This window comes from Protomyctophum parallelum, assembly GCF_964188405.1.
Source record: "Protomyctophum parallelum genome assembly, chromosome: 12".
Lineage (NCBI taxonomy): Eukaryota > Metazoa > Chordata > Actinopteri > Myctophiformes > Myctophidae > Protomyctophum > Protomyctophum parallelum.
The window spans coordinates 39,242,324-39,256,096 of NC_139712.1; the positions used below are offsets into that span (position 1 = coordinate 39,242,324).

Genomic DNA, 13,773 nt, shown 5'->3' on the forward strand with positions numbered 1-13,773 from the left:
CTTATCAGCCGGGTGCCATAGCAACCGGGCCGGCACCCCCTTCCCTGACAAATTTATCCTTTGAGGCCTAGATAGACTTCTGTGTTTTGTATTTTTCCATTCCAGTACTTTTCCATACTTTGAGTACGTTACTCCTCGGGTCGTGCCACGTCGCTTTGTACGATCCTCCATTTTGTATTGTGTAAAGTATATATACCGGATTCCATTTTGGAAGACGGTAGAGAGAACCCAACCATTCTACTAGACCCCACGGGGTCTAGGCTCTGTATTTGATTATTATTGCTGTGTTTGTGAATCCATGTTCTATTTCTCTCTGAAACGATGATATAAAACGACTAAAAACCTCCCTCTGAAATGGACGTCTCTCTGTGGGGTAAAATAAGGTAATGTTTTTGGTTATGGAGTAATCCTTCCTGTTCATATTAGCTATTTACTTAAAGTATTTTGGTCAAAGCTAAAGTTAAGTATAAGTATTGTAACGGGATTACTCCTAAAGTATTATTGTGAGCCTTCCGGAGCATTTTGGTTCTGTTCCGGAGCAGCTCGCAGCTTCATTTTGCACTCTGCTAAACGAAGCTATTATCTTTATTTAGTTAAAGGGGTTTTTACAGTCCTCCCCTGTTATTTATCTCATGATAGGATAAAATTCCTATCAATACCGACACTCTTTCCCCCCCCCCTTAATTTCTCACTCAGTTTTGATACAAGAGTCCTCTTGTTCAGATGTATTTTTCACCAATATATATATATATATATATACAGTATATATATATATATATAAACAGTGAAGTACAATCTAACGTAATTAAAGAAACAACTTAATAATATAACCAGTAAGATGCCCTGAGGGCGAGAAGCGACCTCGCCCTGAGGGCGAGAAGCGACCTCGCCCTAAAGGGCGAGAAGTGAGGTCGTGTGCACGCATCCGCCTGGGTGACGGCAGAATGCTGGGCGAGATTCACTGGCGCTTTGTCATGGGGGGTCAAATCAACATAAATTATGGAATTAATTCTGTACTGGCCATATATGGAGTGTGTCTTGAGTGTACAGGGTGTGATGAGGTAAGATCAACAGGGAATGTCAGAACAGGTCAGATCCATATATGGAGATCTAAGGGTGGCAGCGGGGGCAGAGCTGTCGACTATTGTCAACATATTCCCCAATTTCCACTGAGATTATGGGGTGAATGAATGTGGCCAGACCCATCTTCTCGTTCTGTCATAGTGACATTGTCCTGCATCAGATCATGTCCAAATCAGGTTCTCCAATCTCCAGTTTTTTTAAGATTTTTTGAGTGGTGCAACCACTCCCTTACGGAGCTATGTGTGTGGCTGGCTGGGTCTGAGCACTATGTGTGTGGCTGGCTGGATGGCTGGGTCTGAGCACTATGTGTGTGGCTTGCTGGCTGGGTCTGAGCATACATAGATAGATAGATAGATAGATATTATAGCAGTGACTGACTGAGACATCGAGCATGCGTGCGCAACTGGTTGTGGCCCCCATCAAGTGACCTTTTGACCAATGCGGCCCTCGCCCCAAGTTGAGTTCGACACCCCTGGTCTTGAGTGTACAGGGTTTGAGGGCCCAGGTAGGGCCGGCCTTAATTCTCGGGTCTGTTGAGAACTCTAGTTTTTGCCGGCTGCCGGGCACGGCTGTTCTAATAACTTTGGGGCAGGCCAGTCTAGAGTTTGAATGGACAGGTATCAGTCAACAGGGGGACATCGAAGAGGAAGGACGGGCGGGGAAAGGATCAACATATGGAATGTCAGGTCAGCTCCATACAGTATATGGAGATCTAAGGGTTTGAGGTCAGATGTAGAGTTGCTGGCCGGCTCCCATATGCAGATCTGCCCTATGCGGGACCTAACTATTTCCGTAGACAACGCCCTGGTAACGTCTGTCCCAACAGCCAGGAACCTTGGTTTTGTCCTGGACAGTCAGCTCTCGTTCCAAACACACATCACAGCTGTCACTCGATCCTGTAGGTTTACACTCTAAACATACGATGAATTAGACCGTTCCTCACCAGGAGTGAGGAACATTTAGATCTTGTCTTGGACAGGTACAATAACTTAATTTATAAATTTATTTGGCAGCATTTTCTAAAAATGTACTGGTAAGTTAAGTTCCAAAAGTGCTGTCAAACATGCAGTCCGCCGTGTTTGACTTCCTCTGTGGGTCCTAACGTACACACGTGATGAAGAGAAGGTACCTGGAATGAACTCAGAAGTACAGCTTCAAAGAGGTCATTCATGGTATTACGCTACTCCAGAGTTATTTATATTTATCCACAAGGGACTTGTTTGCGCTCCCAACAAACTCCTTTCAAAATACTTTCTCCATTAACCACTTTAGCCTTGGCATCCCAAGTTTGAGCAAAAACATTAACATTTAAAAAAAATAGATCTACAATGTGTCACAGCATGAAGCGATGAGAGCTTGTAGATCTGCTATTTATCAGCTATTTAATTGATTTATTTGTGTTTAAATGAACAGTGTCCATCGGAATTCTCTAAGTAACAACACACTTCTACACATTCTGTAAACTCAGCAAAAACACTGATCCCCCACTTGTAGTTTCAGAAATCCCTGGGGCTTGGCCCAGGGATTTCTGGTCAGGACTTCACTATCAACCACCCTGGCAGGCAGAATGTCTTTCATCTCCTTGCCTCGACCCTAGAAATAATGATGTGTATCTCCTCACTCTATCTATCCCTCAGACTCTATCTCCATGGCTTACAGCAGTGCTTCCCAGGTCTTTAGCGAACCTCAAGGCTACGCTTTAGATAATTTCCGGCATCCTGTGACTCGTGAGATCAGCCGAACGATAATATTTATTTCTCTCGCTATTTACAAATGGGCTTCATTAGAAATCCTACTTTGAAGCTGTCAATATTGCCTTAAAATGACTCCCTTTGTGGGGGGTCTAAAGGATTCCAAGACAAGTAGATTGTCCAAGACAAGATTTTGTTTTCAGGCATGTGACAGATTGCCATGGTGATGACTGGAGGTGGCAGAGGAATTGGAATAGCTGGGAGGAGAGATGGACTAGAGAAATGGGTCCCTTGATCAGTTGATCCATTTGAAGGCAGCAGTGGATATTGGGCCCACGGTCACTGCAATGCAGACAGAGACAGTGTTTGAAGTTTTTGATCAATACGGGTGTCAGTGTGTTCTTTGTTTGCTGCCTCTGGCAGTCGCACAGGGCCAGTGGATGTGACAGTTGTTGTTGTTATTTGCCAAATCTGGATGCACTTATATTTAGTCCGTGCCAATAATCATTTGCTCCAGGCTGCATTCTTCCCCAGCTTGATGTGTGCAAGTGCATGAGTTCCTCATTTGCACCTGTGTAGAATTACCGATGCTGTACAACACATTGTCATTTGATATTTGTGTTGAAATCAGTTCAGTATTTCCCCTGAACAACAACAGTGACCATGCAGTAAAATAAAAAAGGATATAGTTGACACTGAAGCGGGGTGTGTCTACAGGAAGACATCTGTTGTTTCCACACAGGGTCACTTATGGAAACAATTTGCATTCAATGAAGCACATATCCCCTGTTGCACATTAATGAAACTGAAAGAGGGAGATGTATATGCAGATTGCCACTGCAGTAACGGCATGCTGATAACACTTTGATAACCTTTGTTGACACGTTAACACTTGCTTAAACGACCCGAGATTATATTAGTTCAGTATCATCTTGGACTGCTAATGGAAAGGGGTTTCCCCTTTCTGCAGATAAACAAAGCTGATAGTGGTAAACATCCAGCTTGTCCTCCCACAGGGTTATAACACCTTGACTGAAGGCCATTGATGGATGTCATTAGCTACAACCCTCTAATCCTATCATCGCTGTCTAACATGTTGCCTCTATTTTTGTTTTGATGGGTCCATTATGTGTTTGTGTATTTCATTTGTTTTGTGTACTGCCTAGTTATCTTAGAAACTAGAGGGTTTTCCACAATAATTCTCAGCCATCATTTTTCAATCAGTGAACAAATGTCAACTTGTATGGGGGGGGGGGAATCATAAATACATACTCGGCTTGTATTGACACTGAGGATTTAAACGTTGTGTTCTTTGTGTGTCCTGTACTGTCATGTGAAAGAACCCACAGGCATAGCGAATTGTCCCTATTCAGGCTATTGTGACAGATGCTGCCGTGCACGTCGGCTATACGCACGCCGTTTCATGCGTGCAAGCCACGTGCGTGCATGTGTGTGGTGTGGTGGGAGGAAGCGAGGGCACATGCGTGCCACAGCAGGAGGCATAGCGTGAGCAGAGCTCCCTCCACATGCATGTTCTACGTGTTCAGCTGTCACAGAGCCACCAGGGGACGCCAGGAATTTCATGACCCCCACTCTCACTCTCTCTCTCTCTCCCCCTCTCCCTCCCACATCTTCCCCTTCCTTCTATATTGTCTTCTATATTTTGCCCCTCTTATTGTCCCCCATCCCTGTCATCCCATATTCCTCCATTATCCTCCCATTCATTTCTCCTCCTGCTCTCTGACCTTCTCTGTGTGGTACAATCCTAACCAACTGACCCCCTCCCTCCCACTCCTTCCACTCATCACACTCTCCACCCATCCCAGTCTCTGTCCCCCCCGTTTCTTTCAGCTGTGCCTGCCTGGCATGAACTTGAGATGTTGGTGGTTTGGCCCCCTGGTGTCTGAAAGGGTCATGGGAACCAGCAGACTAGAGGGGCAGAGACTTGATAAATATAGTGACCACTGTAAGGGTCCCTTCTGGCTACTATTATACTGTCAATGACACGTGGGCTTATAGCTGCAGAATTCACCATAATTCACAGGGCAGGCATTTTACTCTTCCGTGGTGGTAATACGTCGTGTGTGATGTCACAACTCAAGGAGCCCCCTGGCAGCTGGCACCTTCAAAGCTTTGATCCCCTGGCCGGACATCTGACACTAGTGGGCAGCCAGCGCCACGTCAGGGCGAGAGCGAGGGGATGGAGGGGGTTAGCATGGCATTAGCCGTGTGGTTAGTATTCAGCCTGTGGTGTCGGACAAGACAGGCCAATGTCACCCCACGGTCTGCATTCCCCCGGCATCGCAGCAGCATTCTCCAGCTCCTGCGATTCTCCACTGACCCAGAGGCAGGATCACAGCTATGACACCTCTCTGTATCTCATTCAGACAGAGAGAATGGGACTAGTGAACCGAGTAGCCCCCCCAACACTGGCCCCTGCCTGCACCTGCGAGCCCTGCTGATGAGCACCAAGAGAGGAAGGGGAGAATGGGTTCTGAAGATCCTTATTTAAAGGATAAAAGCTTGGACTTGGGGCAAGTGTGTTGAAGTGTGTGGGGGGTTGTTGGGGGTGAGCTGTTTGAGGACACTGATTAGATGTCCGTTATGGTAGGTTATTAATTTCTGAAGGATAAGGGGGGATGGAAAGGACGTGGGGAGACATCAAGAAAGAGTGTATGAGAGAGTGAATGGGGGGTTACCACCACTGACCCCCTGCAGGTCATTCAGTCATTCATAGGATGAGGCCATTTTATAGAGCTCCTTCTTCCCTGCCTTTGTTGCTATTCTCCCCATCAGCGGAAGAGAATTTGGAAATCGGAAGATAAGTCTCGTCATGGGAAATGAATGAGGTGTCTGTCAGAAGAGGGGAGGTACCCAGTAGCTATCTCTGAAAAGATTTGGGGGCTAAGTTCTCAAAGGCATTCTAATACGGGTCCTCGCTTGATAAGACTGCCTACCCTTTCCCTCGAAGAAACACAGAGCCTGATAACCCGTTCTGTCTGCATGGATGTATGATGTTTACAGATGTGCTCAGCTCCTGGGAAAAAACTGTGCCTCTCTCCTACCAGGACGGCCATCTTTAATCCGGTAAAGAGCAGGGGGATTTGGTCGCCCCTGGCCTGCCTGACGGCCCTTTGGAAATCTCTCGCCCGTGAGAATGGGGGCTTGGGGGACGGAGGTGTGGGCTGGGGTGTGTGCGTAGCCATGCAGGAGGGGACAGTCTTTGTGAATTTAGTTAATCTAATTTGAGCTTTTTCCCCCGAAGGCTCTCTCTTTCCCTGGCCCCTGCCCCTGCATGTTCCTAACCTCAACCCAAGCAGGCCAAAGTTTCATGTTGTCCTGGTGAAAATAGGCTTTGTTTTGTTTAATCCAATATCATTATGCAGTAAACCTGGGGTGAATATAAACGGGAAAGTCTGATGAAAAGGTGGATGTATCCTTTTACTCTGATCTCACCATCAGATTGGAAAGCTGATACACAGAGATTAGAGGGATACACTCAAATAAACATATTTAGCACTTCACATAACAGGAAGTGTGGCCCCTCTTCTGCTCTGTAAATAAAGTTTGAATGCGACAAAACATTGATTATTATTTAGCAGGATTACAGCGATAGCAATGGAAAGAGCCGGTGTTGCCAACTCTTCTGAGAGAAATAAGCTAACACATATCCAAAAACAAGCCCAAAACAAGCCAACTCTTGGCGAGAGAAATAAGCCAAATCTTCCCTCGAAAAACAAGCCAAAACAAGCCCAATTATATCGCCATATAATACTAATAAATAAATATTTGCATTTATCATTATAAATACTATACTATAATAATAATATTAACTATTATACAATATACTACTATGTATGTCTATAATTATGAATGTTTTGGTCATTTATTATTATACTATTACACACATAGTAGAGACACCAGGCAGATTCTGTCACTCAATGTGATTCACACTCCCCCACCTATGGGTATTTATAGTATATACATCAAAGTATTGTTTGATATTCAAAACAAGAAACCGAATTTTTTTAAACAAGCCCAAAAAACGCAACCCGCCAAAAAAACAACCCAACATTGGCGGGAAACAAGCAGACTTTGCAAGCCTGGAAAGAACTCTTTTGATGACATTAACTTCCAAATGTCTTTTATATTATGCATATACCACGAACATGGACTGTCTGGATCGCTGTATAACGGCAATCTAATGGGCCAATCTAATGGGCCAATCTACAAGGCACTGAGTATCAAATGAGACAACTTGAGACAGGTTACCATGGTGTGAAAATGCAAATGCGCACATTTCGAGGCATTTCTCTGACGTTTCACACCTCTGGTGAATACACTGTGATGCTGTTAGCAGTGAGATGTGTATTCACACATTAGACTGGGCCTTTTGATGTTGGTGTGTTGGATATAATCAAGGTCCCGTAATCCATTTTTAATGGTTCAGTGGATGGGAACAGTTTTTTGATTAACGGGGCAGGCTTTGTCAACTAATTGTCCCAGTGTTTAGCGTGAATGAGTGAGTTTGTACATTGATTTGTTCTCACATCAATGGTATCATTGCGTTGCATTGATTAAATAGGAAATGGCCCATTAGTGCTGGGACAAGTCTAGCTGATAACTGTTTGTAAGCTTTGTATCTTTTCTGTCTCCCTTTTCTTTGCTCTCTTTCTCTAGCCTCCTCTTCCTTCCCTTTAGCTATGCGACGTTTAGTGTCTGCTGCACTACCATCCTTTTTAACTTAAGCCAGGCAATAGATGTCGAAGGGCAAGAATGCAGCTGTGTTGGATTGCAAGGATTTATCACACTGAGGTGTGAGGGCTGCTGCCTGCACTGCTTGCTGCCCCTTTAGATGTAACAGTTTAGTGCCAATGGCACTCCCACTGTGGAGCCATTACAGAGGTTTATTGCTTTATTAGTTTGATTTCTGCAGACCACATTATTATGTGGCCACTGTTACAGGGATTGGGGGGGGGGGGGATCAGAGAAATAAGGCAATATATACTCTGTAAACCTGTGTTTTAAGTAGCATTACTGGTCAACTCAATTTGGAATAGTAGTCTGTCGCCTCAATCTCTCTCTCTTGCTCTCTCTGTCTGTACTCTCCCCACCCTGTCTCTCAGTCATGCACTCTCTGGCTCTCCCTTTCTCCTCCCATTCCCTCTCTTTCCCCTCCTCTCTCTCTCCCTCGCTGGCTCTCAAGTTACGTTGGACTGGGGGTTTTCTTACTTGCATCCTAAAGTGTTGTGTGTGTGTGTGTGTGTGTGTGTGTGTGTGTGTGTGTGTGTGTGTGTGTAGCCTGTACACAGCACTGTGTGTGTGTAGCCTGTACACAGCACTGTGTGTGTGTGTGTGTGTGTGTGTGTGTGTGTGTGTGTGTGTGTGTGTGTAGCCTGTACACAGCACTGTGTGTGTGTAGCCTGTACACAGCACTGTGTGTGTGTGTGTGTGTGTGTGTGTGTGTGTGTGTGTGTGTGTGTGTGTGTGTGTGTGTGTGTGTGTGTGTGTGTGTGTGTGTGTGTGTGTGTGTGTGTGTGTGTGTGCGCGTGCGCGTGCCTGTCTCCCCCTGCGCTGTGCTGTGTCCTTGTCCCTGCCTCCTGGCAGCAAGGAGCCACCCAGCAGCCGGGCTGTGATTGGGCAGGGGGAGTGGGGCTTCTTGACACAGCTCTACGGTGCCGACTCGCACACCGCTCCCGGGGACGTGTTTCAACAGATGGTCGAGGTTAGAGAGTGTCATCACATCGGAGAGAGGATTAGAGGAGAGAGGTTGTCTTCCAGGAGCTGTGTGGTCCCAGTCTATAGACCCTCCTCTCTATACTCTTCAATACCCAAGAAACCCTCACACCGAAGACGCACTCACTCAACCCCCCCTCTCTTCTGGAGGCAGAAGACTTGCTGCAGAAGAGAAGAGAAGAGTCAAACTCCAAGAGAGAGAGAGAGAGAGAGGAATCCTAGCCTTTCCTCTCACCCTGCCAGCACTGCTCTCCTGCCCTCCAGGTACTTTTTTTGTGTGTGCAACTTTCCCACTCTCTTTTACTATTTTCTGTGCCTTTTTCTTGCGTTACTGTGAACTGTTCTACTGCTTTTTGCCTCTTATTACACGTCTGCCTGGTGTGGCGTTACAGAATTAAGATTGTGGTTTTGACAGCGTGGAGATAAGAGCTGTGGAGTCTCTCTCAGCAGTGATTTGTGGTAGTGCTGTGTTGCTGCACTGTTCTGTGTGTGTGTGTGTGTGTGTGTGTGTGTGTGTGTGTGTGTGTGTGTGTGTGTGTAGCCTGTAGACAGCACAGCAGCCCTCTGTGTGCAGAAGTTTTACCCTCTTGAATGACAAGAATTCTCCCGTCACAAATTCCTCTGTCTCCGGGGATTAGAAGGCAGTACATTCCATTAATCTCATTTTGTTTTGCCTCCTCTGCCCATAATAAGCAACCACTGAATTTCTCTTGTCTTTAGCTTTTTTTGCTTTTTGGAATTGATCACTAATGGTATCAGAGAATCATGCTGTTCACCCCTCTGAAAAGTTAAGTACCGGTACTTGAGTGACTGTGGTGTCAACCATTTGGGATGAAGAAGCTTTCTGCATGTGACTTACATATACATGAGTACACCAAGAAGTAGACATTTGTGGTCTACTTTTTTTCATCAGTTTTCAGACTTCAAATAATCACTTTTCACCTGAAGAAAACGATTCAGGCTTTTCTCCTCATTCATTTCTTTATTGGTTTCTTCTCCGGTGCCTAAAATAGAAAACCAAAAACCACTGGTTTGGTTAATGTCCATTCCCCAAACTCAGTGTAGCATTTAACACCCCTTCACATCAGTCCAGTTAAGACTTTTCATAAATCTAGTTCAGAGTGCACTCTTGGCAGAAGGTGTCAGTGTAGCCTAAATGGATGGGCTGTTGAAGAGCATTTTCCGCACAAACTGTCAGAGCTGCACCAGAGAGAGAGAGAGTCACAGAGAATGTACGCCTCACTTCAGCTATTTAGCTCAACTCAAGTGAGAAGGGAGACTTGCCAAAGGTGTGGGAATATGATGTATAGTATTTATACGCAGCTCCAGGCACTGTGTAGTGTGCATGCATGTATGTGAACCTGTGTATGCGCACGAGCGTGTGTGTGTGTGTGTGTGTGTGTGTGTGTGTGTGTGTGTGTGTGTGTGTGTGTGTGTGTGTGTGTGTGTGTGTGTGTGTGTGTGTGTGTGTTTGCGAATGGAGATTGTGCAGCTGTGAAGGAGTGAGGAGCTTGTATGGGTGAAAGCTGCTGTTGTGTGAATATGTGTTTACCTTAGCAAATCAGCCATAGCTACACTTCCTGCCTGTTACTTGGAAGTATTTAACGAAACCACTGGTAGATTGTGATAGCTGCTGCTCTTTAGCGCGCATGTGTGTGTGACTGTGTGTGTGTGTGATGGTTTACATGCACAGGATAATGCTAAACTAATTAAAATTTAGCTGCTAATGGATAGTAGATAATAATGCTTTTAAGTGATGCAAGACCAGCTTCATCCCAGCACTTCTTCAGCTGAAAAACGTTTCACCTCCCCTTGAAACGAAAGGTGCTTGTTGCAGAAGTCACTGAGTTCAGCCTCAGTTGTTAAAGTCCCGCTGTTATGGAGATCCATGCGAGTGACTTCTCACTGTTCACATGTGTTGTATGGGCTCTCTGTGCGTACCTACCGGCCCATACCAACTGCACAATCTCTCCCTCTGACCTAGTTTCCCTCCTAAATGGCGAGCTTATGCTGTGGTCGTGTTCAAAGGCTACCGCCAATTGGTTGTACCGGGCACAATTAGCGTAAAACGGAATGGGAAAGGTTCATATTTCAATGCATTGCCAGCCCTGACTTAGCAAAGGTTTGCAGAGGAACGACAGGCCCAATGCACTTTAAGACCTGAACTGAGTCAATCTTTATGTTCAGTATCGTTGAACCTCCCCCCGCCCCGCCCCACCCGCCTGTCTGTCTGTCTGTCTGTCTGTCTGTCTGTCTGTCTGTCTCCGTCCGTCCGTCCAACCCCAAGCACAGGCCAGTTCCAGCCAGCAGAGTATCCTTTTTTCTGAACATACTGTATAGGAGGGCATCAGCTTTAAGAACAGCGCCAACTGGTCCTATAGAGAGAAGGGAGGTCCTTTAAAAGCGTCACTGTGCTACAAACAACGTGAGCAGCTGGTGCAAATAACGTGAGGGTCCAGGGGGCAGAGGCTTGCCAAGACAAACGTTTTCCCAGTAGCTGCTTTGCCGTCATTCGAATCTACTGAGCTCTGCGTGTGTTTGAACGCAAAGGCTGGCGTAATACATTGTTCTGATAGATATGGCATGAGGGAAGAGGTGGAATTTGCAGCCGTGTTGTGCAATGCTAAGTGTTATTCCTACAAATGGAAAAGTGTGTGTGCTTGTGCAAGCGCGCTGGCGCGCACGCGCGTGCGTGTGTGCATGTGAATGCCAACCACAGTGAATCAGAGTTCTCAGACATCCTGCATGACCTCATAGGTGCCGACTGATGAACAAGAGCAAAGAAATGTATCTCAAAATAGTCAGACTAAATAAGCTCTATGAGAGCTACAGTACATAAAACACAAAGTCTATAAGTCTGCATTATGTCTGAGTTCTAATATGTATAAATGTCAGAAATACTACAGTAGATTGATTGAGTACTAAGGCTGTCCTGTCCTGTATGTGTGAGCTGGCTAGCGGCACAGTTTTTCGGAGCAGGCTTAGGAGGCACATATGTAAAGTATTTTACCTCCCCACATCTTTCTCCTTTATGAACTCCAAATCAGGAACATGTTGGACGCGGCACTGCCCTCTTTTCCCATAAGGTTTTCTTCTTCTGCTTCTTCAAATCACAAATTGATCTTTACAGAATGCCCCTTAGCCTCGACCTGGTGCTGTATTCTTGCACATAGCTTACCTAACCGTATGTCAAGGGAATGCCTGACGAATCAGATACATCCTTCATGCTGTTCACCACATGAACTCAAGCGTCCCTATTTTGGGGGCGAATGTTCCCCGAAAATGCGCCATAACACAGCACATTATGAGTTTGTAGATCAGATAGATCGCTCGCAAAGATATTTGGTGTAGAGGGATAAAAGGAAGGGGGTTTAAGTGGTGCGTGTAAGTGGCTCTGCTGTGAGAGACGCCACATGCTGTATCTAGAATCAGATGCCTGCTCCAGGGTCTCTGTTGGATGCAGTAATGGGAAGTCTTTCAAATTACTTTCCATATTCCTGGGAGACAGGAGGGAAAGTGGTCGTCTATAAAAAGCAGAAGTAGACGAGAGTCTGGGGATGTGATGCAGAAAATGTTGAAAAATAGGCACTGATGAATATGCAATGTCAAAACCAATCAAACCTGAGTTTACTAATTGTCCCCCCCCCCTCTCACTTTTTTGATTTTGTCAAAGTTTTGTGCATTTTCTTTTTTTTCCTTTTTTTTTCCTGTTTTGTATTTGACATCAGTTTGTGTAAGAGAATATGAATTATGCAAAGTGTTGTGCAAATCATTGTGCAAATCCAAACATGATATTGTTTATCTTTTAACCACCAGTATCGTGCGTGCGCGCGCATGTGTGTGTTTGTGTGTCACTCTTACCTCATGCATGGACGAGTGCGTTAAGAAAAGGTTTCCTAAACCACCCTCTGCTCAAAGCTCTTGTTTATCTCAAGGGCTTAATGATAGTGTTGCTCACACAGGACTGATTGCATGGTAGCACTCAGGCAGAAGACGCAGTCCTATAACTGCAAATGACCAGTATTTGAACACTGAGCTCATGACATGCTTTATTTATGTGGGATCCGGAGAGGCTATCTTTAGATGAGTCAGCCACTTTCTCAGTTGTCTCGCCGTCCCTCGCTATTCAACCAGTGATATGGAGTTAAGATAGGCTTCCAAACGCAGGCTGCCTGACATAGAGACGAGCGTCCTCTGCTTTTACCGGCACGGCTCAAGGGAAATCTACCTTGCACGCATGAATGACCACAAGCATGTGCTTTACGCATGTGCACACATTTATCCCACAGAGTAACACACACACACGTGCATGCTCGCGCTGCAGGGAGCTATTTTGAGGGTGTTTGGGAGATCACAATAGCACCCCCAAGTGTTTGTTCAGTCTCTGTTGGATGCGGTGGAGGTCAGGGCAGTCAAACATCACATCCACCTCATTGCTGGGAGGAATGTGCTAATCCTCCCAACACACCTCCACTAGTTAACTGAACGGAGTGAAGTGAGAACACGGCCACTGCGTTCTCCTGCATTTCCTCTCTTTTCTTCATACATCAGATCATGGCCAGTTAAGACACACACGCCTGTGTTGTAGGGCGGCTGTGGCTCAGGAGGTAGAGCAGGTCATCCAATGATCCATGGGTCGGCGGCTCGAATCCCGGCTCCTCCTGTCCACATGTCGAAGTGTCCTTGGGCAAGACACTGAACCCCACATTGCCTCCAATGTCGGTGTGAGCTCGCCACTATTGGTGTGTGAATGTGGGAAGTGAGGACACTGGCGTCGACTGTTCAACGCTTCACCAATGTATGAATTGTAAAGCGCTTGGAAGCGCTATAAAAATCTGAAGAACTCTGAAACCATTTTCCAAACCTGCACCCCCAGACCCTTCTTATTCTAACCTCATTGGTTTTTCAACAACAGAATTAATCGATGGACTGGAGAAAGTGTAGGGGAGTGGGTGAGAGTGCATGAAATCAAATAAGAAATCAAAGAGAGTGAGAGAAAGTTAATGATGCCTGTAACGTGTAACTGCAAATTGTTGACGACTCAGCACTCTCGGGCAAGAACAAAATGCAAGTCAAGGATGCCCTCAGTTCCGAACACAGCAAAATCAGCCCTTTTGTGTTTGACTGTACACTGTTGCTGTTTTTACATTTCTGTCTAATAAACTATTCAATCAATCAATCAAACGAGTGATTTTCACAATGGTGTCCGGAGCTGCTCTCATTCAAATATCACTGCACGTGGATGCAGCATGGGCTTTGAGGG

General features: G+C 45.7%; 1 protein-coding gene across 11 annotated transcripts in view; it reads left to right on the top strand.

Annotated features, from left to right (window-relative positions):
- sulf1 (sulfatase 1) overlaps positions 1 to 13,773 on the top strand; it is a gene marked incomplete at its 3' end in the record, with an annotated part of 72,021 nt that overhangs the window by 19,759 nt on the left and 38,489 nt on the right. For all 11 annotated transcript variants that reach the window (XM_083778532.1, XM_083778530.1, XM_083778533.1 and 8 more), the window contains one exon: positions 8,382 to 8,774. Of the gene's footprint in view, positions 1 to 8,381; positions 8,775 to 13,773 lie in introns of those variants that run through there.